Here is a 25,663-nt window from a genome sequence, read left to right as displayed (position 1 = left end):
CATTAGCAAATACCTCACCGAACTCAGCTGTAAAAATCACTTCCCTGAGGTTTTAAAGAAGAAAATCTATTGACTGGGAGAGAGAATGGGCTATTAAATGTTATAGATTCTGTTCATGAACTAATCTGATGCTGAGTTTCTTTTTAAATGCTGGAGTTTAAAATAATTTCTCAGAAAATAATTGAATAAAAGAAAGTTATAGCTCTAAATATATCAGATGATTTCCTGAGAGCTGTGGGCAATTTCTAGCTTTACATCCTGCAGGCTGTATAAGCAGGAGCCGGTGTGGTATGATTAACATCAACCCATAACTCTGCCACTTGAATGAGAAGAGAGCAGCTTCAGCCATGTCAGAAGGAGGTCACAGGAAACTCCTCTCCATGGAAGAAGCAGTGCTCATCCAGTTTCCTTGTTTCACCTCTGCAAGCAAGCGCAAGAGGCAGCCTTCAAGAGGGGAGAGCAAGAACAGCCTCGGTGCCTATGACAGCTGGGTTGTTCCTGCAGGGGTGAGGTGGAGGGGATCAGTGCTTCCATGGAAGAGAGAGGACTTGGAGTATGTGGTACTGGAGAGAGAGAGAGAGAGAACGCACAGATTTAGGATCTTTCAGTAATTGCCCTGTGGCATCACAGCTGGTCAATGGCTGGTGCTGTTTTCTTTTTAGACTTTCATAAGGTGTGTGTGTACATAGACTTGTTCAGATGATTTCAAAACCAAGAAGATTACAACAAGGAGAGCTTGCACCTTTTAAATTAATTTTGCCCTTACATCAGCCATTGGATCCATGACAGTCTGAAGCAGACTTCAGTAGTAGTTTGGGAGATAAAGAACTTCAGTCCCTTTTGAAGGTCAATTTTTCTCTCAAAAACATAATGCCTCTTAGAAGTAATTCAAAATGAGGCATAAAGAAAGGGCAGAGACTGAAGTAATTAATATTTCTTGCTTGTATTCTGTTCAGTTTTTTCTTTGGTTTCTTAATATTTCTTTGATAGAAAGCCATTTTCAGATACTAGCAGTATTCAAGTTGTCTTTCATTGTCATGGATGATGATGTATGTTGGAAAGCCAGCAATAAAAAGGGCAAAAATTTCCCTGATTGAGGATTAAAACCTTTGGTTTACTTACCTTTGTTATCTTTTTTCTACAGCATTACATGTTTACTGAAGAAATTATCTGCCACTCAGAACAGAAAAGATCCACTTTATGCTGTCACAGAAAGGTGGAAGCAAGCCAACCGTGGATTTCTTTGAACAGATTAATGTTCACTTGTTGCAATATGAGAGAATAACACAAATATTGAAAAAATGTAATCTGTGACTCCCACATCTTATGAGTCAAAGTTGTTTCAGCAGTTTCATGCTTGGGTGTCTCTGAGTTCTCTGGAAGCCTTTGCAGCCCGTCTGTTTGCAGATACAAATCTTAAAATAAAGTCACTTTTAGGTTAAGTGTCTGTGTTTTTTCAGTGTATTTCTATGTATACTCAAGGTCAGTATATATTCTTAAAATATTTTTGCACATGCCAGAGTCTAAATTGTCACATTTAGTTCATAATCAGCTTGCTGACATAACGCATTTATAATCTAGCCACTGTAACAAATAGACTGTGTAACAGCCAAAATCAGATAAAAGCTTTCTGTATTAAATATAGGATTTATTTCTCCACATACCAATTTGCTTGCCTTTATGTTTTTATTTTTCCTTTTTTTTTTCCAGGTTGTGTTTCAACTACATTAATTGCGTTGTGATTCTTCTGGTAAATTCAGTCTTCGCCATGTTAGTAATTTCAGAGAATCTACAAATACTTAAATCACTGAATCAAAGTCCTGTGACAATTTAAAGTGGTTCAAAACAAACCAGAAGCAAGTTGTTGTTACCTGCATACCACTACCTGTACAGAAAACGGGTGTTAATACTGGGAAAGTGGCTACCCCAGGGTGCAAGTTATATGATTTAAACAGGCTATGTTTCAAAGGACTCTTATTTGAAAAATTCCTGTTAGCTTGTGTCCTGTGATTCCTTCTAAGTGCCACAGATGTTGACAAACATTTTCAACACAGAAAGAAAGTACACACCAGAAATAAAATATTCTGTAGTTAGCTTACAGAAAGGACCAGAAAAAGTAGAACAAGTAATTCTTCACAAATTAAACTGTTATTTGTGTATACAGCTTTTGTTCTCTTCCCTTTCCCCCTCCCCTTGCCTCCCCCTCCCCCTCTGTTTGTCTTATCTATATGCAATTTCCAAATTTGAAACTGATGGAGCTGTCTCATGTTTTAAAAAATACCTAGGAAATAGTGGCTGTAGGTTGTGTTACTGCATAATTCTGAAAATATTTCTTAAAATTAGGCTTAATCAGATTTATAAAGCTGAGGATGTCAGACATTCATCTATCAACATATGCAGATTTGATTATCTCAGGTGAAACCCCCTACTCGCATGGAATCTACACTGAGGAGTATTTCTGCGTTCTGTGGTCAGCATGTGTAATTGTCAGATGGTAATTAGTGTGCATCTATTTACTGAGGCTAACCATAGTACCCCCTAGAAAAGATTATTATTGCTGTTCCTGTAACAGCAAAGGTAACTTATTGCATCAGCACTTCATTGAAGTACTCTCTGCATCATACTGCAATTTAAGATTATTATGTTATCTCCTATTATACCTAAATAAAAATATTTTAGTCTGTTGTTTTCTGAAGCACAAGATTGTTAGCTATTATTCTGATGCATTTGTTTTCTGCCTATCTGCTCTTATGCCACTAATGTTGTTTTCAAATCAGTAAGTCTGAAAAACAGCCAATGGCCATCAGTGGCTTTGTCTAAGTTATTTGTTACTTTTCATTTGTTCTTGTGAAGGTAAAATTTTCTTGGGGTTCAGTATAACTCTCATTTCCAGAATCTACGCCTATGTGCCAAGATTCAGTGTGTGACCAAGACAGTTCCCATAGCCTCTAGAAGCCTGTCCAGCTTTGGACCTGCCACCGGACCCACAGCAGGCACAGGGTTTTTTCCCACAGGTCTGTCAGGGCTTCACCTTGGAGGTTGGATCATAGGCTGACACACCAAGTGCTTCTCACACAGACATCTCTGAGCACAGAACTCTAGGTGGGATATTTTGCAGCAACACTTGGAGCTGTGCTCATCCTTCTGGGGGGTTATACTGCTGCCAAAATGCTGTCTCCCATGGTCCCCACTGCTTTGAATGGGGGCCCTCATCATACTCCCTCCTCTGCCACTGTCTCCAAGGGGTTTTGGTCTTTCTGCTCTGGATGAAGCAAAGTCCTTCCTCTTCCCTGCCAGTGCCCCAGCTCACAGTGCTCCATCACCATTCTCAGGCCCTGGGATCCCTTGGATGGCCATCCTTGTCACCCAGCTGCCCATAAGCTGCAGAGACAGAGGACTGTGTATTAAAGGCTCCGGGAGGAGATGCTGAGTACCTTGGGGGCAGGAGCATGGGTATGTGGAGCACCCAGCCAGGAGGAGAGTAGCTTGCTGGCTATGGGGCTGGGCCAGGGAAATTGTTTTCCTGTAGGTGAGCGGGCATGAGGCTCATACTGGCCCACCATTAACCTATCCTTGCAGAGGAAGGGGTAATTCAGACAAGTATTTATTCATACAACAATGGATGCAGATTAGGATGATGATGGGCTTCCCAGGGGGTGAGTAGAATAGAATCACAAGATGAAACACTGTGTGGAAAACATTGTGCTCATGGTGTTCCCACCTGCTGCTGCTGCTGAGTTTACAACCATAACCTCTGCCAGTATTGCTGCCGCTTCAAACAGCAGCCTATGCTGTGGGGAGCCAAGTGGTTTTGCCTTCCCAAAACTGTGCCTCTTCAGAGCCACAGTTGCCTCTTTCCTTTAGGGAAGTGAAGATTAGTGCTGGCTCAATGATTAAAATGCACCTCAATGTTGCCAGTCACACACTCCTTCACAGCTCACACTGATTTTGCTCTACCCCATCCTCCATGTCACAATCCTTATAGTCATATTTGGCAGATATTTGCTTTGAAACTTAATCACACCTACCATACATCATTTATACTTTCTGTTATTAGGCCTGCAATTTGCTGCTGTCTGGCTGTGTCCCAACAGATGATTTGTGTCCCAGCAGTGTTATTACCCTTGCTGAGAACTGACATTTTGTACTGATTAGCATCAGCTCATTCAGCTAAATTTTACATGTGCTTCAGCTCATCATCAGGCTGAGCCGAACAGCCATGAGGGTATGGAGCTATATTAGGTGTGAGCCTGGAAACACCTCCAGTCCTATAGCTCCAGGGACCTCCTACTTCAGACTGCTCCCTCCTTCCCACTTCTTCTGTTTGAACTCAAGGGCTCTAATTTGCAGTTTGTAGCCCCACTGAACTCACTTGCTGGGGTGGCTTTGGCTGAGGTAATTTTCTTCACAGTAGCCACTACGGGGCTGTGTTTTGGATTTGCACCGAAAATAGGGTTGGCAACATAGAGATGGTTTTGTTATTGCTGAGCAGCGTTTGCAGAGATTCAAGGCCTTTTCTGCTCCTTACTCCAACCCACCAGTGAGAGGGCTGGGGGTGCACAAGGAGTTGGGAGGGGACAGAGCTGGGACAGCTGAACCCAACTACCATGGGGATATCCCGCATCGTATGGTGTCATGCCCAGTGTACAGAGCTGTGGGAAGAAGGAAGGAGAGGATGCTCAAAGATAGAGTGTTTGTCTTCTCGTCGCACTTAGAGCTGATGGAGCCCAGTTTTCCTGGAGTTGGCTGAACACCTGCTTGCCCATGAGAAGCAGTGAATGAATTCCTTGTTTTGCTGAGCTTGTGCAAAACTTTACCTATTAAACTCTCTTTACCTCAACTCACAAGTTTTCTCACTTTTACCCTTCTGATTCTCTCCTACATCCCACCAGGATGGAGGGAGCGAGAGGTTGTGTGGGGCCGCGTGGGCAGTTTGTGTCAAACCACAATGCCTGCTCAATTTGTAACTTCTGTCAAAGAGTTCAGATGTTGGCCTAACGCCAAAAGTTAGCTATCAGAATTATTACTGCAGTGCACTGTACATCAGAAGGTGAATTTATGGAGGAGCTCTGTCTCATAAGCATGCTTTGGGAGTCTGGAAGACAAAGAAAACAATACTTCTGTTTGAGGCTATGGGTATTTAAAAAGCAAACACAGGGCTCCCTGCAGGGCCTTGCAGACTCACACTGTCTGTGGCAGTGTAAGAGCCCCATATCAATGAGGCCAGCATGTCTGTGGAGGTGGTTGTTTGGTGGGGGCTTGGGTAGGAGTGCAGCAGCCAGGGACTCTTCAGTCCCAGTGCTTCTGCCCTGAGTCAGTCAATAACTCACTGCCCACAGAAGGACACACAGAGATCTCACTCTGCATCCCTCTCCTTTTTTTCACAAGTTCTTCTGTCTTATGTTTGTGGGCTTTTTCTTGTTTGTGACTGTATTATAGATTCATCTTAGTCAGAAATGACAATTGAGACTTTTCCCTTTATTTTCTTAACCTTATTCCTAGGTCATTAGGAGCATGACATTCATATGGTAGAGGGTGCTCAAGAAACACTGAGGGTGGCCTTTGTAGCACCCTTACAGAGTTGCTGAAGCCTGGGTGGAGCCCATTCAGGCTAGTAACTTCCACCACCTGCTCAGAAGCCACACCAATGGCCACCTCTTGCCCTAAGACAGACTTTTCTCCACAGAAGCAAACTTGCCATTGAACTTGGTGTAGCTCTGGTGCTGCTACAAAATCCTCTGTTTGATATCATGCCAGAAGGAAAAGAAACACCACGTTCACCACAGTTTCTTTGATTTCAGATAATACTTACCTTTAGTTCACCTACGGTGCTTAGCAGAAGATTAAGCCCAGGCTCATTCCTACCTGCTGGATCATTGCTAATCCATACCATGAACTGATGTTCTAGTGAATTGTCTCCATTAAATATACTGTGATGAGCCAGATAACCACATATTAGTGCTTCTAATTCATAGATGCTCAAACCCTACCACCATGCCACTGACATTGCTTTAGATGCCCTTGTTGTAGGCTCAGAGCTTGAATGCAGGATCCTGGTCAGAAGTTACGAAATTGTTTCAAGACCTCTTAAAAGTCATTGGTTTTGGTGAAGGTTGGGTTTGCATATGTATCCAAGGAATCTCCTTGGGAATAATTACAAAGCCTGGGTAACCTGAACATACTACAATCTGGAAGATACATCTTGGGAAGAATATTGTCCTGGTAACTGTCAGGTACCTTGTGCTATTCAGACTGCCTCAGTTGGCTTTTCTGAAGTTGCACAGGACATATTTTTATCCCAAGCTTGTCAAATTTGAGATTAAAAACACAAACAACATAAGATTTTTTTTTTCCAAAACAGAGAGAAGATCCAAATTATGATACTTCTCTGGAACAGACAATCCATCCTTTTCACCAAAATGTTCAAATCATTCATCAGCCAAATAATTTGATATCAGAGGCTTTGGTTCTGATTTAGAATAGTAAATTCACCTTTACATCCAAAACTTTTGAATTGAATAAAAAACCTTCATTCAGAGAATGATGAAATGAGGTATGTGGGCAGTTTCATAATTCTGTAATGTTATCTAAATGGGAAATTTCACCTTCCTGCTGAAAAGCTTGTCTTCATGACAGCATTTTTCTATGAAAAAATATTATTCACAAATTCAAAAAGAATTCATCTATGATATTTTCTTATGTACAGATAGGACAGATGAAAGGACAAAAACTGCATTTATATTGACTATGAAAAATTATCATGTCCAATCTTGAGGGATATTTATGTTTGTATTCTATTTCACTATGTCCAAGTATCACATCTATAAATATATGTGATTACTTTTCTGCAAGAAGGACACTCTACACTGCAAACCAACATAAAAAATAACCAAACCCCCCTGTTATTACAGATATTACTCAGCTACAGCTGTGATCTGAGTTTTGTGGAAACATTTTTTTCATCATAAATCTGCTAAATAACAAATATGATGCTCACCAAAAAGTGTTTTAAACTTTATTTTCTGATACAATCTAATGTCCACTCAACAAATCTACACTTCTGTAGGACTCTGTGAAATTACTTGCTGGTTTTCATGTACTTTCCCAGACCAAAATGCATCATCATAAAACAGATGGCAGTAGAAGAAGAGTGAAATTTCTGAGATATGACTTATTAGGTCTTGATCTTTATAACAAAATAAATCTAAGGCCAAAGGAGAATGGTTTTGTTTGACGTGTTAATTCCTTTTTATCAGTAAGTCAGTCCATAGACTGGGCTGGAACATCTTTATCACGAGCAAGGCATATTTTAGAAAAGTAATAGGTATGTCCCTGTTTATTTCTGTATAAGTTATAAACCAATAGAAACACAGACCTGTGGAGGGTTTCACCTGGCCTATTATTTGGTCCCTTTCAGGAATCAGGAGTATCAGTTTTGGCTTGTCTCCTTTTGTCAGAGTCTCTCCAGAAACTTCCTCAGAAAAAAATGTTTACTTGCATAAATATGTTTTCATACTCTTTTGTTGTCCCATCTCCCTTTGGTCAAAAGAGAGTCAAGTTTCTGATGTTGTCATAATCCACAAAGTTCACAAGTTCTATGACATCTATTGCGTAAACCATTCTCCATTATTTAAGTTTTCACTCTCTTGTTTTCTGTAATTATTGTAGCAGTATTCTGCTGTCAGGGTTCTTATATTTTGAAACAAGAAACATTTAGAAAAACAAAAGCAATGTCTTAAGCCACGTGTTTGCACTAGTTCTGTGGACTAAACCTGTATCAAAACCTCTTGTGCTCTGTACAGGCAAGGAGACCTGGTATCACTGCTTACCCCTTGCCCAGGAAGCATGTGCTGTTCGTTACTGCTGGTTGCAGAAAAGCTCAAGATTAGAATATGACCAAATCTGGTGAGAGTGTCAGGCTAGTCACTGTTCTGGGGCTGAAATAAAAATCTGTCCTCATGACCAGACCAGCCTAGGCAACTTTTTTGCTTCCTGCCATCACCCCTGAGATCCAGTCTTGTAGTTTTAATAATCATACAATATGTAGTACATAAAAAATACAATACATTATACTATAATATATAAACTATATATATATAAATATGTAAAATATATGTATTATACTATACATAGGTATATACATATTAAGTTATAATGAGTTACATATTGTCCATTGCAAAGGTGCAACCTGATTTTGACATTTGTGGTTGAGCATCTTCAGCTGGTGATGTGGAGGTAATTTTCCACTTTTTCTTCCCTCATTCTCTGCTGAAAGAGAATATGTTAACTGCAGGTCTGGTACTTAAATAAACTGTATGAGGAAATAAAACTGGAGCTCCCCAGAACAAGTTTGTTGAGGTAACTCCTGTGCCTCTAATATATGCAAGACAACTGTCAAAAATAAACAATTTGATTCAGTGCTCCTGGACATAACTCACGTACATAAAAAACACCTCTCCACTTAGAGACACTAACTTCAAGGCAAAATTAGGACAAATGTCACTAGAATTATATTTTTTAAAAAAGGATGTTGAAATAATTGTGAAGATTGTGTTTATCCACTTGTTCTTGGTAATTTTCTGAGTCACACTGGGAACGTGGACTAGGATATAGCGGCAAAAACCTGCCAAAAACAGAACTGGGTTTGGTTTTTATGTATTTCCCAAAATATGAAAATTGTTTGCAATTACTGACAAGGCATCAGTAAAGCCATGGAGGCATGAGGTTAAATTTTACAGCTGTTGTGAGAAAATCAAAACGGCAGTTCCTTGAAGAGATTCAAATCATTCCCTGTCTATCTAATATGCAACGAGGATCCCTTGCTCATGAAAAAAAGCAAGAAGCACCCTCCCAAGGCATCTGGCTCTGAGAGCATGATTCCAGGTGAACACTTCTCAGCTGATCATGTAAATGTCCAGGAAAGAGGACATATGACAAGGTCACGATCTTCACAATGTGTTTAAAGAACTATGCTAATTTCCTCTAGCAGGTGTGATCTCTCTTTCCTCCTTTCCCTTCCACTTCTGTTTGAGGTTGCTGATTGCTTTCAAAGGCAGACATACTTCCACTCTTCCCATTTCCTCCTTGTCCCAGGCCCTATGGTTTGTGCCGTATTTTCTTAGAAATACAGTTGTCTTCCTCCAAACCAATTGTGGTGAGGCAAAACCCAACCCCAAATACATTCTTCTGGAGCTATTTCTCTTGTTTGCACCTGATATGAACTGTGATCCTCCCAAGAAGTCACTGTGCAGTGTTCAAGCTTTCTCCCTTTTCTAAGTTTAGGTAAAAGCAACACATCTTCACAGCAATGAAAAAGCATAAAAGGAGATGGAGCATCTACTCTCAAAATGTGCTTCTAAGCTCCATACTTTCTCCCTGACCCAGTGTCTCTGACACATCTCCATGAAAGACTGGTACTTATGTCTGCCTTTGGGCAGGTGTATTGTACTTTTGACAATGAACTGAGCAAACTAGTGATACTTGTGATAGGGCTTTTGTGGGAGGAGGAAAATCCCACATAGGAGAAACTCTGTTTTTCAGTCTCAAAGTAGTGAAAGCAGCTGTTTCACACAACTTTTTACCAGGATTTTGGTTTTATTTTTATATACCAATTCTTTTCTCCAGCAGTTCAACTCTTTCCAGGTATTTAAAGAACTTGTAAAACAAGCAGGAAAGAAATCAGGTTTGCCCATAGCAGTGATCTGTGTTAAATTGAAAAAGAATATGCTGTCTAAAATGAAAATTGCTAGTTAGAGGTCATGGCTCAAATACTTCTTAGTGGGGAACATTTGACATTCTTGTTTAGCTCAGCTGTATGTAAACATTAATGTACTCCTTTCTGCCTTCATATTCCCTGCAGTGCAGTCAATAACCCATATCATTCTCCCACATGACTTTTGTTTTCACATCAATATGATGCTCAAAACAATATGGATCCCAGTTACAAAACCTTCACTGAGAAAAATGAGCAGTGCTGTCATATATTTTAGACTCGATCAATTACACAGATCTCAAATTGCTACAAGCTTGTTAAATCTGGGGAGCTGTCATCCTGCTCAAGTCACTTAAGCTTTTGGAATGAAGTATGAATTTGATAAAACTGAGGCAATTATCGCTGTTAGATTGCTCTGCCTTTTTTTTTTTTAAATCCTCCTAGGGAATGACTGTTGTGATTAAAGGCATTCAAATATTTAATTGGCAAACAATACAATGTATAAAGGATTACATTGACATCAAAATAACAGATTAGGCTTTTAAATTTCTTGCAAAATGAGTAGACAAGAAATTTTTCTCATGGATCAGAAGAGCTATCTCAAAGTGGAGTAGTTGAAGAAGTCTTACAAAAACTTGTAGAAGGAATAGTAACAGGCAAACAGGACTAGACAGCATTCTTTCTTGTATTCTCAAAGAACTCAGATCTGAAAAATCCCAAACTAATTTTTCTGTTGTGTATGTAGCTCTTAGACTAGTCTTGTCACAATGAGAACAGAAGGTTCCAAACATGATGACAAATTTTAAAAAAGACCAAGTGAAACAAATTGTTGAGGATCAACAATTTGATGTTTTCTCTGCCAAGAACAGCAGAATTATAGAACCATAGAATATCCTGAGCTGGAAAAGACCCATAAGGAGCATCGAGTCCAGCTCCTGGCCCTGCACAGGACACCCAAGAATCACACCATATGCCCGAGTGTGTTGACCAAACGCTTCTTGAACTCTGTCAGGCTTGGTGCTGTGACCACTTCCCTGGGGAGCCTGTTCCAGCGCCCAACCACCCTCTGGGTGAAGAACCTTTTCCTAACATCCAAACTAAACCTCCCCTGACACGACTTCATGCTGACAAAATTAGTAGACTCTTGGGTAAATGTGATGAAATAGGGTGGAAATTTTCCAAAGGGAAAATTTAATGTCTTTATAAGAATATTGTAGAAAGGATCAGTAAGGAGATGTTATATGTTAATTTTTGAAGAGATTTTAACAAATTTCCTCAACAAAGATTCTGCAAATGGTTATAAGAGGAAAGTTTCTTTTCAGATTAAAAAATTGTTAAAGAACAGGAACAAAAGGTTAGAAATAAGAACTCCATCTTTAAAAATGGAAAGGTTACTGATGGAGTACAAAAGAGATTTGTATTTATAAATTCTATGGAAAGAAGATAGAGTAGTAGAATCATAGAATTGTCAAGGTTGAAAGAGACCTTTAAGATCATCAAGTTCAACCATCAACTCAAGAAGTAAGGTGATGATGCTTGCTGCAGGCAGAAATCAGGTAAAAAGAAAATCTGACAAAAAGACTCAGGATTTTACAATTTGGTCCTTGGGAACTGCAAGAGCTCCTGCAGCAGGTTGCAGAATTTCACCAGGATCTCATGTGGGATTGAAATGGGTGCAAACCTGCCTAATCATGTTTCTGTTGGCCCCTGCATATTGGTCAAGGTGGAGCCTGGCTCTGGTGTTGGAGCAGCTGTTCCTGCTGGATGCAATGCCATCTGATCAGTGCTGCCTCCTCCCCTTGCCATGGGAACTTTGGGGAGGGTTGGGTGCTCTTGCTGCCCAAAGCTCCAAAAGAAGGACCTGAACTCACTCGGGGCTTTCTTTTGCAGGTCCCTTTCACAGCGACACGACCTGTCCTGCAATGGGCTGACCCAGCTGCTCTTCGACCTAGTGTTGGACCCTGATGAGAACTATGACCTGCTGAGTGGCAGTGTGAGGCCAGGGGCTGCGGGTCCTGAGGGAGATCACACTGCAGAAAGTACTTCTGGAGCAGTGCATGGAGTTTGGGGAAAGACAGATTAGGAAGGGCCAAGATCCCACTTGCAGCCCTGCTGCACACTCAACTGCACCCCTAAGCCCTCTTGCTGCTGCTCCTCCCAGCCTTGTGCTGCTCCACACAGACATCCCAAACCCACCAGCCCCCACTGCCCCCAACTAAGAGAGCTCAGGCTTTAGAGCTTTAGAGCTGTCCCACAACTCCAGCTCAGGGATGCTCAGACTAATGGGGTGCCAGGGCAGGGTTGGGGAGATCCCTGACCTGGCTGGGAATGCAGGGCAGAGACCCTGTGCTCCATGACAGACATTCAAGCTGAGGCCTTTGACAAGAACTCTGACTTGTTCCAGGACCATGCTACAGCATCTTCTCCAGAGCTGGAACAGCTCCTTTGGAGCTACAATCCAGGTGGATGAGAGAGCATGTCCCGGATTCAGAGATCCTAACTCTGCTGAAGGCATGTTGTGCACCCATGGGTGGGAGCAGAGCTGGGGGAGGTTGCAGCACTGCCAGGGCCAAGGGCACAGTGAGAGGAGGTGAGATACGTGGTCCTGGCAGCCTCAGAGGCAGGAACTTGGTGCAAAGGGGACACACCTGCTTTGGCAGCAGCAGCTCGAGCTGGGCATGCTCAAGCACCTCCACATCCTTCATGGCTCCAAGACACTCAGCTTGAGGTGTTCCTATCACTGAACCACTCAATCATTAAATTACTTTTTTCAGGAATCAGACACCTGAGACTGCTATGGGAAACCTGGAGCTGAGAAGTTTCTTTCCCATCCTGTGGTGACTGGGTGCAGGACTCAGCCACAGGAGCAAACCACCCAGCACTTTCTGTGTGTGACTGTCTCCTGATTTGCTCTTCTCTCCATCTGCCAGGCTCATATACACCCTCACTTCTCTCAAATCCTCCCTGTCTGTCCTCGTCTCCACCCAAATCAGAGGCCAACCCTGCTCATTGCCCCAACTTTTTAGGAAAGACAGGTTAGAGAAATTAGAAGGGGATTTAGCCCTCTATGTCAATGACTTGTGGATGGAGTGTGTGGAACTCTGCCTCGGGAAGGATGAGGAGCCAGTTGAGAGCTTGTTGGACAAGATTAAAGGGAGGGAAGGAACATAGGATGTTATAGTGGGGGTCTGCTGTAGGCTACCTTATCAGGAGGATGGTGAGGAGGATAGGAGCAACCAGATAGGAGTGACCTCATGTTCGCAAGCCCTGGTCCTCATGCATGATTTCAGCCACCCCATTATCTGTTGTAGGGAAAACACAGCAAGGTACAAACAAATCCTGGATGCTCCTTGAATGTGTCAATGGCACCTTCCTTATACAAGTGTTTGAGAAGCCAACATGGAGAGGTGCCATGTTGGACCCTGTGCTCGCCAACAGGGAGGAGCTGCTAGGGAATGTAGTACTCCAAGGCAGCCATGGCTGCAGTGACCATGAGATGGTGGAGTTTGAGATCTCAGGGCAGTAAGGAGGGCATGCAGCAAGCTCACTGCCCTGCGCTTCAGGAGAGCAGACTTTGGCCTCTTCAAGGACCTACTCAGTAGAGTCCTATGGGATAGAGCCCTGGAGGGCAGAGAGACCCAAAAATGCTGACTGATATTCAAGGATCACCTCCTCCAAGCTCAGAAGCAATGCATCCGACAAGGAGGAAATTCTGCAAATACGCCAGGAGGCCTTCACCTGCTGAGTAAACTCAGTGAAAGAGTTGTGGTGCTGGATGGAAGGAATGGTATCCAGAAGGATCTTTACATGCTTCAGAGGTGGGCCAATGGAAACCTCATGAAGTTCAACAAAGTGAAAGTTCCTACACCTAGGTCACAGCAATCCCAGACACACCTACAGGCTGAGTGGAGAAGTGATTTGGAGCAGCCCTTTGGAGAAAGACTTGGGAGTGATGGTTGATGAAAAACTCAACATGAGCTGGAGGTACCTGCAGCCCAGAAAGCCAAACACATCCTGGACTGTGTCAAAAGGAGTGTGGCCATCAGGTCATGCTGGAAGGAGAAGATTCACCCCCTCTACTACAGGTCACGAAGGTGGTGATTCTCCCCCTCTTGTGAGATCCCACCTGGAGTATTGCATACAATTCTGGTGCCTTCAAGATAAGAAGGACATGGAACTGTTGGAACAAGTCCAGAGGCGGGTCACAAAGTTGATCAGCGGGCTGGGGCACCTCCCCTATGAAGGCAGGCTGAGATAGTTAGGCTTGTTCAGCCTGGAGAAGAGAAGGCTGCGTAGAGACCTCACAGCAACCTTCCAGAATCTGAAGGGGGTCTACAAGGAAGCTGGAGAGGGGCTCTTCATCAGGAATTGTAGTGACAGGACAAGGAGTAATGGGTACAAACTGAAAGAGAGGAAATTGAGGCTAGATATTAGGAAAAAATTCTTTACTGTGAGACTAGTGAGACACTGGAACAGGTTGCCCAGGGAGGTTGTGAATGCCCCAACCCTGGCAATGTTCAAGGCCAGGTTGGATAAGGCCTTGAGCAACCTGGTGGGAGGTGTCCCTGCACATGGCAGGGGGGGTTGAGACAAGATGATCTTTAAAGTCCCTTCCAACCCTTAACATTCTATGACTCTTTGATTATTGAGAAACTGGGTAATAAAATAGCAAATGAAATTCAGTGTTCATAGGATGCAAAGTAGGACACATAAGGAAAACCAACTCTAACTATATTTACACAGTTATGAGCTCAAAATTAGCCATTATCATTCAGAACAGAGATTGTCCCTGTTTATTCTTTATAAAGAATAGTTCAGTTTTGGCAGTGGTTGAAAAAAACCACCAAAAGGGTGTTATGAACAGTTATCAAAGGAGTGGAGAACAAACAAGAAAACCTTATTATACTGTGTATATGTTCATTGTGTGTCTGCATATTGAATGTTGAATACAATTTTGGTTTTAGTTCTCAGTATATGGTAGAAGAAAAAGAAGCTGCAGAGAAGGGAAATGAAGATGATCAACAGCCCAACTCAATATCTCAATGAAGAAATTAAACAGCTTGGGGTAGAAAAAAAATACCTGAGAGGAGTATAAGACATTAGATCATAAAATAAAGGCTAGGACACAGTAGTGATTAAAAACGATTCATTTATTTTTTCTGCTAACACAAACTCTGAAAGATATCCAATGAGATTATCAGGTGGCAGTACAATGCAAAGGAGTATTTTTTCACCAAATACATGATTTGGTGAAACAAATGGATACGTGGAGGCAAAAGCTATAAAAGGGTTAAAAGAAGTTTATACAAGGTGTGAAAATCCAGTTCCAATTAAACACATGAGCTCAGGACATCCCTAAGTCATGGGTTATCGGGAGGATGCATGAGGAGGAAAGCACAACATATCTCTCCTATTTCTTACATGTTTTACTAAAGCTTTTGATATTGGTCTGCAGGACAATGGAGTAGATGGACCTGTACAAATGCTCGTATGCCCATAAATAAATATATTACTAATAGATATATTAAAAAAAAATAAAAAAACCCCAAACCCAAGGAAAAGAGTATATGGTGTGTTGATTTGCACAACCTTGTCAACAAGTTTCTGGTATTGTGCTCTGAAGAGGTTACAGAAGCTGTCTGCACTTATTAAAATAAATAATCTTATTAATACATACAATCTGTCAAATATCAAGAAATGATCGTTCCACTGACACTTACAATTCTGCATCAGCTGGCTATCAGGATGCTTAGCAGAGAGTTTCTGTGATAATTTTTCCCTATAGCGCAGTAATGAATTGGCCACTGAGAATCAATTCATTCAAAGAAAGACCAGATGATTTCCAGTGGGGCTGAAAGATAAAGCTAATGTTGCAGAAAAGTATAAAAATGGGAACCTTTCAAGTAGATATTCAAGTGCAACGAAGTTCATAGGGGGCTCTAAATCCAATCTGACATTCTCTTTGCATCCATGAATTGCCAGTTTTGGTACAATGACAATTGCTCTGATGCTGGGAAGACTGAAGCTCAGAAGCAGATTTGTGTGACTCGGACAGTCCCTCAGTCAGCACGTGTTCAAAGGAATGCTGTGACATTATTCACAGAACGCTGAATCCCAAAGTGCTCCCTCCAAACCATTTCTTCCTGGCTCCCTATGAAAGAAGATTTTAAGAAACTTCCACTCCTTTCCAGACAGCGTTAGAGACATGTAGGTCAGGGAAACCACTGTACCAGTTCAGCAGTGGGGACAGGAGAGCCATGGGCACCATATGTGAGCTGAGCTGTCTGCAAGGATGGGACAGCAGATGAGCAGCTTGGAGTCAGTCAAATCTTCAGAGGTTTTCCTGAAGGCTTTGTTTGCAGGTAGCATACAAGCATTATGGGTTTGATTAGGCACTCTCTCTTTGATTCCACTCAAATCCACCGAGGAAGATCAGGGTCAAGTTTTAATAAGGATTTCAAACCCCTCCTGCTCTTGAAACATCATGAAAAGACTGATTTAATGAGCTGAGAAAGATGGCAGAAGTTTGAGATAGACAAATGTTGTGTGCTAGGGTTAGTTGAGCCCAGGCTAAAAGAGATAGAGGCTAGCCCCGGTAATTTAAAGCAAATACCTGGAGCTTGAAGCAGATCAAACTATTCACAGAAGAAACACAGCTGCCAATGCAGGGCTTCATTGTAACGAATGGGCACATTTTAGAAGCATATCTGAGTGGAAGAGATTGAAAACAACAGCTGCATTATTGTGTGAGTGTTTTTTTTGATGGTCAAGAAGTAAATGTTCCTTGTGCTGAATGCCACTTACTTCTAATTAAATAAGTATCTTAAATAAACTGTTGCATCTTATGGTGCATCAGTTGCTAAGTACTCCCCAACGAGTGTTTCTGGGTCCAAAAGCCAGACTGAGATCTCTGTCAGCTGTAAGATATTTGGAGTAACCAGACTGCTTCACACATGGGTTAATGGACACTAAAGTGATTTTATTAAATATGAAGTTTTTTCACAAACCCCAAATACTCATCAACGTTGCTGCGAAGTGCTGGATGGAATTGCAGTCTGATGGAATGGCCATACAACCCAGTGTTTTGGGAAACACAGGTGCAGCCTGCCTGCCTTCTGGCACTGCCTTTGTGATGGACCTGGAGCATACCAATAGGCATGACTTCCCTTCTCCATGACCTTATCCCTTCAGGGAAAGGGCCTTTGGACTGGGACTTGCTGAAGAAATATACACCTCAGCTGGCCATCACTAAGGTCCCTTGAAGTAACAGAGTGAAAATGACACATTTGGGATTTGCATTGTCTGTTCTATTTTAGCTGTGCATGATAGAATGGGATTAGTCTCACAAGAGCTTGTTTCTCTCCGGTGATGGTAAGGGAACTGGAGGGTGGCTAATTCAATATCTCCTCAATGGATATGGCAGTCTGAGCAAATGAGTCCCACTCTCACTCTTTGTACAGTGACATCCCAATGTCAACAGTTCTCAATGTCTGTAAGACAAATCATGGAATGGCTGAGGAATTGGGTTATATTTTTTTCTCCTGTGTTGTAAAACATGCATTTATCAGTGATGAAACTTTCAGAAGAAATGTACTAGTTGTGGAAACTTCCTTGGGAATGTTCCTTACGTCCAAGATGACATTCCAGGATAAAATACGTGTATTAACATAAACATGAACTGACCTGTAGCCCAGGGATCAGCACACTTATCTGGGAATTGGGTGGTTTAAATGAAACTCAGGCCTCTGCTCTGCTGGACCTTCCACAACATGGAGAGTGCCTTGGCCACCAAACTACTTGATAAACTCTGGTGTGTGTGCCTGTGTAAAAGTGCCAGTGGACAGAAGAGAGCTTTCCCTTGATCTCTGTCTGCACTTCGGTAGAAATGCTACTTCATTAAATATGGAACTGAAAACTGAGCATAAATTTCAGGATTTGACCTTATACGCATGTGGTTAACTCATATACACTTTCTACAGTAAGATAAAAAGTAATTACATGGAGGCTATTTTATAGGAATCAATAACTGACTTGAAAGAGTCAATACTCCAGAGCACAATTTATACCTATTAACCTGAGTCTGCCTGAAGCATCCTGTTCTTTTATCATTATTGTCTAAGTAAATGAAAATGAAGATTGAAAGTAACAACCTTTCCAGGTGGCTAAAATGTGGCACTTCTAAAGCATGACACTTAACCATCTGGTCTTAGAAAAAAAGCTATTTAAATGCAATATGCAATAGTGTTTTTGTAGTGCCATTTAATTGCAGGAAGGTAATTGTATTATACCAAGCTGAAAATTTGCTCTGTATTTTTGAAAAAAAAATCACTTTTCCCATTCTTTTACCTGCAGCAGTATCATATACAATTTTTCTACTTTCTGAATGTTTTCTTCTCCACCTTTTGATGCATCAGTAGTCTTTCTTTGGCATGTTTTACACAGAATGCTTGAGACAAGAGATATTTTTTTTTCCCCATAAAACTGATTAGTGGAGAATTTGAAGTATACTTCTTGCTTGATTTCCTAAGAGAATAGAGCTTGTATTGCATTGACTTCTGCCCTTTTCACCTCTTTACACCAGTAACCCTGAAGTTTGCTGTCAGACTTAAACAAAATTTCACTTTGTTTGAAAATCCATATTTGAACTTTCTACTACCGTTCTGTTCTTGGGACTCAACATTTGACAAATTTTACTATGTATTTTCTTTCCCCCTGCCCTGCATCGTAACATCTCTGAGACTTCAGGCTTTCCAGGCAAAGTACCTTCTCAGAAAATAGCACTAGGTTCTGAAGAGAAGAAAGATGCTGCAAAGGTAGGGCCAAGTAAAGAAAAACGTGGTGCCAGCCTCCTTATATATTAAAATAGTGGGTTGCTGGGGTTTTTTGAAGCTCATCTTATTTACACAAGTAATTTAGTGCTAGCCAATTATTTTATAATAGCTGTAAAATATAAATGGTTTTGTACTGTGTGTGGCTGGTTTTCCTGCCAGTGCACTCTGCTTATCCTCTCTTTGCCTGGCTAACTTGGTGTCACAGTGAGCCACAGGTGTGTTTCTTTCCATACTCTGTAGCTGTGATTCCTCTTATCTACCTAAAAGTGATAGCTGAATTGCCCTGTGGAAGTACCTGTTTTCCTAGGGAAGCCTAGGGAATTCAGACAGCTGGCTTAGCCTAGACACGTTGCCCATAATGACTATGATGCTGTGATGATGCACAGGAAGAAACCCTCTGGGGGAAAAAACCCCAAGGGACTGATGTAATTTCAGAGGAAGATATGTAGGAGTGGAGAATTTAATTTTGTATTCGCAGAGTAATTTAATCTCTGCCACAGATTACTATGGGGCTTAAGGAACAGATCTAGAAGATAAAAAAGGCATTGAAAATATTTATTAAAAATAGAAAGAAGAAAATGTATTAATTGCTCTTCTAATTCCTTTGTTGCAACTGATGAATCTCTGCCTCCTTTTAAAAGTGATAGATTCATTGAAAAAAAAACTTCATCTCTTGCACTGGTCTCTGTCAGTCAAACCCACAGTAAGAAAATTGGACAGGGGAGCTGGTTCCTGTGAAATATGTCTGGTTTCCATACAAGGAAACCTCCTAAATGCTACGGCTTCTTTGACATAGATTTTAGCTGCAGTAGCAAGTTGTCAACAAAATTCAGAATTTAGCAGGGTATTTTTAATATCCAAGACTAGGCTGATCTCCAGTCCAGAAGACTGAGATTCACAGATGTGAGTCTCTTGTGTGTGGTTGCCATGGCTGGAGAAAAAGCATTCCCCACTACCTATCAGGTTTTTACTGGGCTCACATTTCTATTCTGCTTGCTTTTTTTTTTCCTAATAATACTTTTGTCTGTACTGTTGTATTACTTTAAATATACATAATATACACACAGAATGTATATGTCCCAGTTTACCCAGGACAGCTAGCTATAGAAAAGGCTTAGTTGGAAGCATAGGTAATTCATGAAGTTGAGTGCTCACATCAATCATTGAGGTCAGTCAGTGTTTTAATGCAGACTTGCAAGAATAATGAACACATGTAAGAATACATCTATTGAATAGTTTGCAGTCATGCCACAGGCTGACATTTTGTTTCAGAAAACATTCATTAAATTATTTGGCATAGCAACTAAGTGAGAAAAAATCAAATTATTTGTGGATACAAAACAAAAAATTCTCTATTCCTGCTGAATGCATGGTTTGCTGTGAGTCACAGCAATGAATCCAAATGAGAACTTTCATGATCCAGTGGTAGAAAACAACTGATGTGTCAAAAACAGGTGTTAAATGAGGAGAAAATAAAATTAGGTGTGTACATGCTGGACAATCCCTAATACCTGAAGGTCTAAGCTCAGATATATTGAAAACTTTCCCACTGGAACTATGTTTTTTTCAAACCGACTATCCCAAACTATCAAACCCAAACTATCACATTGTATTAACAACAGCCTAAATACTCCTTTCTGAAACTCAGCTGTTTGCATGATTTTGATTATTACAAATTTTATCACTGTCCTGAAATTCAGATTTCCTGTGAGATTTTTACATGGTTTCTCAAAACCTTGGCTTTCAAACCTGCCACCCTGCAGCATGTGACAGGTTGTGAGCACAAGTCCCCTCCAGGTCAGTTTTACTTTAATTTCAGATACGTATATAGTGAGTTAGCTCTGTGAGAGGGTACAAGAGGCAGCCCCTCAAGGGCTTTCCTTCCTTCCATTGTGCTGGAGTTCATGTGCTGAGAACCTGGTACAGTCGAGCCGCCTGATGAAGAGAAAAGCTTATGTCATGCCAACAAGAAATATGTCAACTGGAAACATTTCAATTTGGCATTTCATAGCAGTAGATATTCAATCAACCTGGTTTGCCCAAATTACAAATGTTTCTAAATTCCCTCATCAAATGGAAATTCTCTGCCAGAGTGGTACCCAGAGGAGGAGATGCCAGCTCTCTATTCTCACCACTCACAGGTGCAGCCCTGCTGGCACTAGTGGTGTGCCAGTCTCCTCTCCCATTTTCCCGGCCACCACAACACGCTTGGTCTGCATGAAGTGTCTCCACAAACATCAAGCTCTTTTGTTCTCTTTCGCTTTGCAGTGAGGCAATGGCCCTTATTTCTTACCTGCCTGTGAGGTCCTACAGGGAGACAAAGCACTTGCTTCATGAATCAAAAGATAGTAAGGCAAGGAAACAGCAGGCAATGTACTTGCTTCATGAATCAGGAGATAGTAAGGCAAGAAAACAACAGGTAGCGTAATGCCTGCCTTTCTCCAGGGCTTATTTCAGCTAGCTTGCCTTGGAAACTCCTTGCCTTCATGCGGATAACCAATGAATATTAGTTACCCTGCTTCTTTTTTTTTTTTTAAGACAATGAAGCCATTGCAAGGGAGGGAAATTTGTTATGGTCCTTTTGTCTGAAAGAAACTGTGGGAATGTAACTTCTGGAGATTTTAGTTCCACTTCTATGTACTCTGGTACTAAACTCCTGGCTGCAAAAATTTTGAGGGAAAACCAGAGCTGCTCTTGCCTTGTGAATATAAAAAAAACCCCACTAAACTATATTCATGCCTTTCTGAAGGCTGGTGCAAAAGGAGTCTGAGTACTCTTCGCTGAACAACTTCAACAAAGCATCTGAGAGCTTTAAGTGCACAGTCATTGCTCATGTCAACTTCCCTATCATGGAAGAAAACATAAAACATTATTTTTTAGCCAAGTTCTTAATGTTATTGTCCCCATTTTACATAGGGGAAGCTATGACGCATATTAACAAACAGAAGATCAGTTTGCAACAGTATGTTGCCTCAGGTAAGCACCATTACTATTTAATGGGTGAAAAGGGCGGTAAGCATTTTCTTTTGTTAATTTGACTGAGTCAGTGCAAATGTTTCAGCTCAATAGCCTGAATGCAATTGTTTGTCAGTGTAAACAGTTCCTCATTAAATATAAGCTCTGGCAGTTACATCAGAAGTTAATGGTTCTTCAAATATGAAAATAAAGATAACAGTAGGCTCCTCTCTATGATTCCAACAGAATCATTTGTTCGCTAGAGGAAAGATTTCATCGATGTTTGTGGTTAAGGTCTGTATCTGGGAACACATAAAAACCAGAAAGGTTTTCTCTCACTAAACAGTAAGCCCCAAATGAAAAACCTTCACTCTGCACTCTAATTCTGGACACAGAAGGGGTGAGAAAATCCACATGTTCATAGCAGATATTGTCTGTTATATCAGCACAGTATCAGATCCTCCACCAAAAAAAAAAGGACAATTAAAATAATTACAATCAGTTAATCTGCATATTATGCAGATTAGAAATTGTGTGAACATGTGGCAATTAGGGTAAGATTTATACGGGAGCTGCAGGCAGAGTTTGTTTCCTTTTCCTTCAAATAGTTTAGTGCTTGCTGGGGAAAGCCTGAGGAGGCTGCACTATGCAGTTCTGGGGTCAGAGATCTCCTGAACTCAGGAATCGTCCTGGCAGGTCAGATCAAACTCTATCCAGCCCAGTCAGATCAAACCCTATCCAACCCAATATTCTGCCTGGAATGCTAGAAAAAGTCAATGCTGTTTAAGGAGAGCACTTTTGGTGGTCCATTACCCTGATACTGCGCCAGCATTCCAAACTCTTTTATTAAGGTTGTTAAAGGTAAAATTAGGTGGGATGTGCTGTTGTTTCTGCGTTCCATTTACCGTCCTCCTTCAAGATCATTTAAACCCGAGTCATGTTCTCTTGTCAGTCTCCTCCTCAAAGAGCCCCAGCCTTTTAAATCTCTCTAAGCAGCTGTTCCACAGCCTTGATTTTTGTAGTTGCCTTTTTCGGCACTTTCTCTATCTCCACTCCATTTCTCTTGAGGTATGAAGACCAGAATAACCCATAGAATACTGTAGCGAGTCAATAACCTAACATGATCCCAGGGAGGAGGCAAGAAACTGGAATGGTTTATTGGATTCACAACTTCATATTTAAAGGGTTCAGGGTTTACATATTTAACAGGGGGGTTACATATTCATTCTATTAAAATTGGGGACTTTCCAGAGATGAGGTAAGGGAAAAATCCAGATTAACAAACCTTGGGGTCTTACAATTACACCACAGGAAAAACCCACTTTATTTGGGGGAATTTTACAGGGAGGAACAGGTAACACAAAGGGAGAGATAAAACACAAAGGATTTTCTGCACAGGTTTGATGAGATCAAGGCATGATTTCTCCAGGCTTGGGCAGGACATTCCAAACCCATGACATCAATGGATCCTTGTCTGGACTTTAGATTGAGGTTTTTCCCCAGTCTCTGTCACCCCAAGACTTTGTTTAAACTTAGCAGTTTTTCTTTTTCTCATATCCAATTTTTTGAATCCAACAGAACACAGTACAGGACTTGGTTATATATAGCAGCAAAATGATACCCTTTATTTTATTCCTAGGTCCCCTCCTGATGTTGTTCAATATTTTATTGGCCTTTTTGGCTACTAGTGTTTGTTTAGTCAATTATTTTTTGACCTGCCAATGAATACTCCAAGATATCTTCTCCACTAGATAGTAGTTTAACGTAAGGGTGATGTGTTTTAGATTATTTTTGTATCACTTCATATTTCTCTGCCTTGAATATATCTGCCACCTTCCTGCCCACATAAGTTCTTTCTGGAGTTACTTGCCTTTGGTTCAGCACTGGACTGCTGGAAAAAGCTCAGTACCATCTGCAAACCTGGGGATTTTAGTATGAACTCACTTCTTCAGGTCATTGATAAAGATGCTTAATTAAACTGTTCCCAGCACTAGTCCCGAAAATGGGGATTACTGATTCACATTTGTCCTGAAAAGTCTTACCTCTTCTTTCCTATTTTTAAAAGCTTTCATTCTGCAGATAGATAGCCTTAACTCTTTTTTTTCTCCTAGAGGTACCAAGACAATTAAAACATAACAGTTATACAGTTAGATTTTTGAGGTGCATTCCATGCTTTGTAAATCATCCCTTCGATGATCACTGTATGTACATCTTCCATTTTACAGTGTTTAGATATCTTTTGAGATTTCAGACACCAGATATGGTACAGAGTTGGTATTATTATTTCTCCTGGTCTCCAAACTCCACTATGTCCCCTTCTGATGGCTTTTGGATCTCCTGCCCTCCCAGTCTTGCTATATATTCATAAAGTGCACAATGCTGGCATTTCAGCTTTGTTAGCAGAAAAGGTCATTTGGTTTAGGATTCAGGTATGTTCCTGATGAAGACAAAAGAAGGGAAGAAAAAGAACATGTGTTCATATTTAAATTTCAATTAGGAATGCTTAAAACCCTTAAAACTGGTGCAGAAAATCATGGAGTATATGGACAGGTCAGATAAGAAAAAGGCTGTTGGAGAGAGTGTATCAGTTTCTTCTTCAGTGAAATTCAATCAAATTCAACATTATTCTTATAATCAGTCACAAGACAAAACACTGCAAGTCTTACAGCTTAGTTAACCTAAGCTTACCCTTCTGTCTCAAAAAGTGGAAATTATTTTGTTTTACACTACCTGAACTCAAAAGTTTGCCATCCAGAGTGACAAATGCTGTTCAGTTACATATGAAGATATTAATGTCCATTTTCTAAGGGACGTAGCTAACATTATCATGGTCTTTTCAATGAATAACACTCAGATCATACTAAAACAGAAGAATACCTAGTCTTGTTCACTAAGAGGAAAATTAGAATTAGACTTTTTGTAGGTTGTTTCTGTCCCTAGTTACTGTCATATTGTTTGCATGCTGGTGGAGTCATTTCTGTCTTGATGGGAAGAAACAAGAAAGAGGATATTGAATATTTTTCACACAAATGTGTATTATTTTATGCATCTTTGTACATAGTAATTATTAGCAATCACTGCTTTGCATGTGGTCTAGAAGAATGGCTTTAGGAAAGTTGCTCTAGAGCCTGACATTTAATACATTCATTCTTTTCAACTGACTGCAATGTTTGCATGTTCAACATCATCACTGCTAAAATGAAAGCACAGAATCCATTCTCCAGAGGCTACCAAAGCTTGATTTGAGAACTTATTAGGTGAGGGACAACTGCAAGGCAACAGACAGATACTGTGAAACAGATGGTAAGAACCTCATCCAGATACTATGAGCCAGAGAACAAATAAGTAAAACAGTCACTATAGTACAGTAGTGATTTATGTGGTAAAAAGTTTGAGACGACAAAAAAAAAAAAAGAGTAGCATGAAAAAGAGGAACATGAAGGCAAACGGAAATAATTTTGAAAGCATTGGGAAAGCAAATTTTAAGGTGAAGGCTCTGTAGAAAAATCACTGGCATGAAAACGGAAAACAAATCCTAATTAGGTGATTGAGATGGACATAATTTGTGGGGTGAGGATGGGATTAGAAATCAACTGTGCAAGAATACTAGACACAGCAAGCCTGGGTCATAAAGTACCTGGTCAGCAAAGACCAACGAAGTGCTGCAGAGGGATGCAAGGCATAGATGCTGTGATGAAAGTAGGAAGTCAAGAAAACTATCCATGCAACACAACTTGTATTGAGTGGGGAGGACTTATAAAGGTCAAAATTGAGAATTTAAAAACTTTTGTCCCAGGCAGAAGAGGAAATGGATATAAACATGCAAATAGAGAACACATGAGAAGGAAAGCTAGAAATGAATGGTTGTACCCTGGGAGAGAGTGGCAGGAGGTAGCAAAACACCTGTCTAAGCGGTTTTTAATCTTACTTGATTTTCATGCCCTTAGACTTTTTCATCTTATTTTTATCTCTCTTATGGGAAGAACTGTACTGTAATATTGCAACAGCACTTAGATGCCAGACATATATTGCAGAGGCTCTTCCCCTGTTCTCAGGCTTAACTAGAACCTGATTTGCCAGGCAGGAGAGGATCTGTGCTTTTAAATGAACCCATTGTAAATGTTGCCTGCATATGAATACCTATCTTACATCTAATGTTCAAGTT

This window comes from Neopelma chrysocephalum, unplaced genomic scaffold, assembly GCF_003984885.1.
Source record: "Neopelma chrysocephalum unplaced genomic scaffold, ASM398488v2 Primary Assembly neopelma1_76, whole genome shotgun sequence".
NCBI lineage: Eukaryota > Metazoa > Chordata > Aves > Passeriformes > Pipridae > Neopelma > Neopelma chrysocephalum.
Note: the sequence above shows the minus strand (reverse complement) of the source record.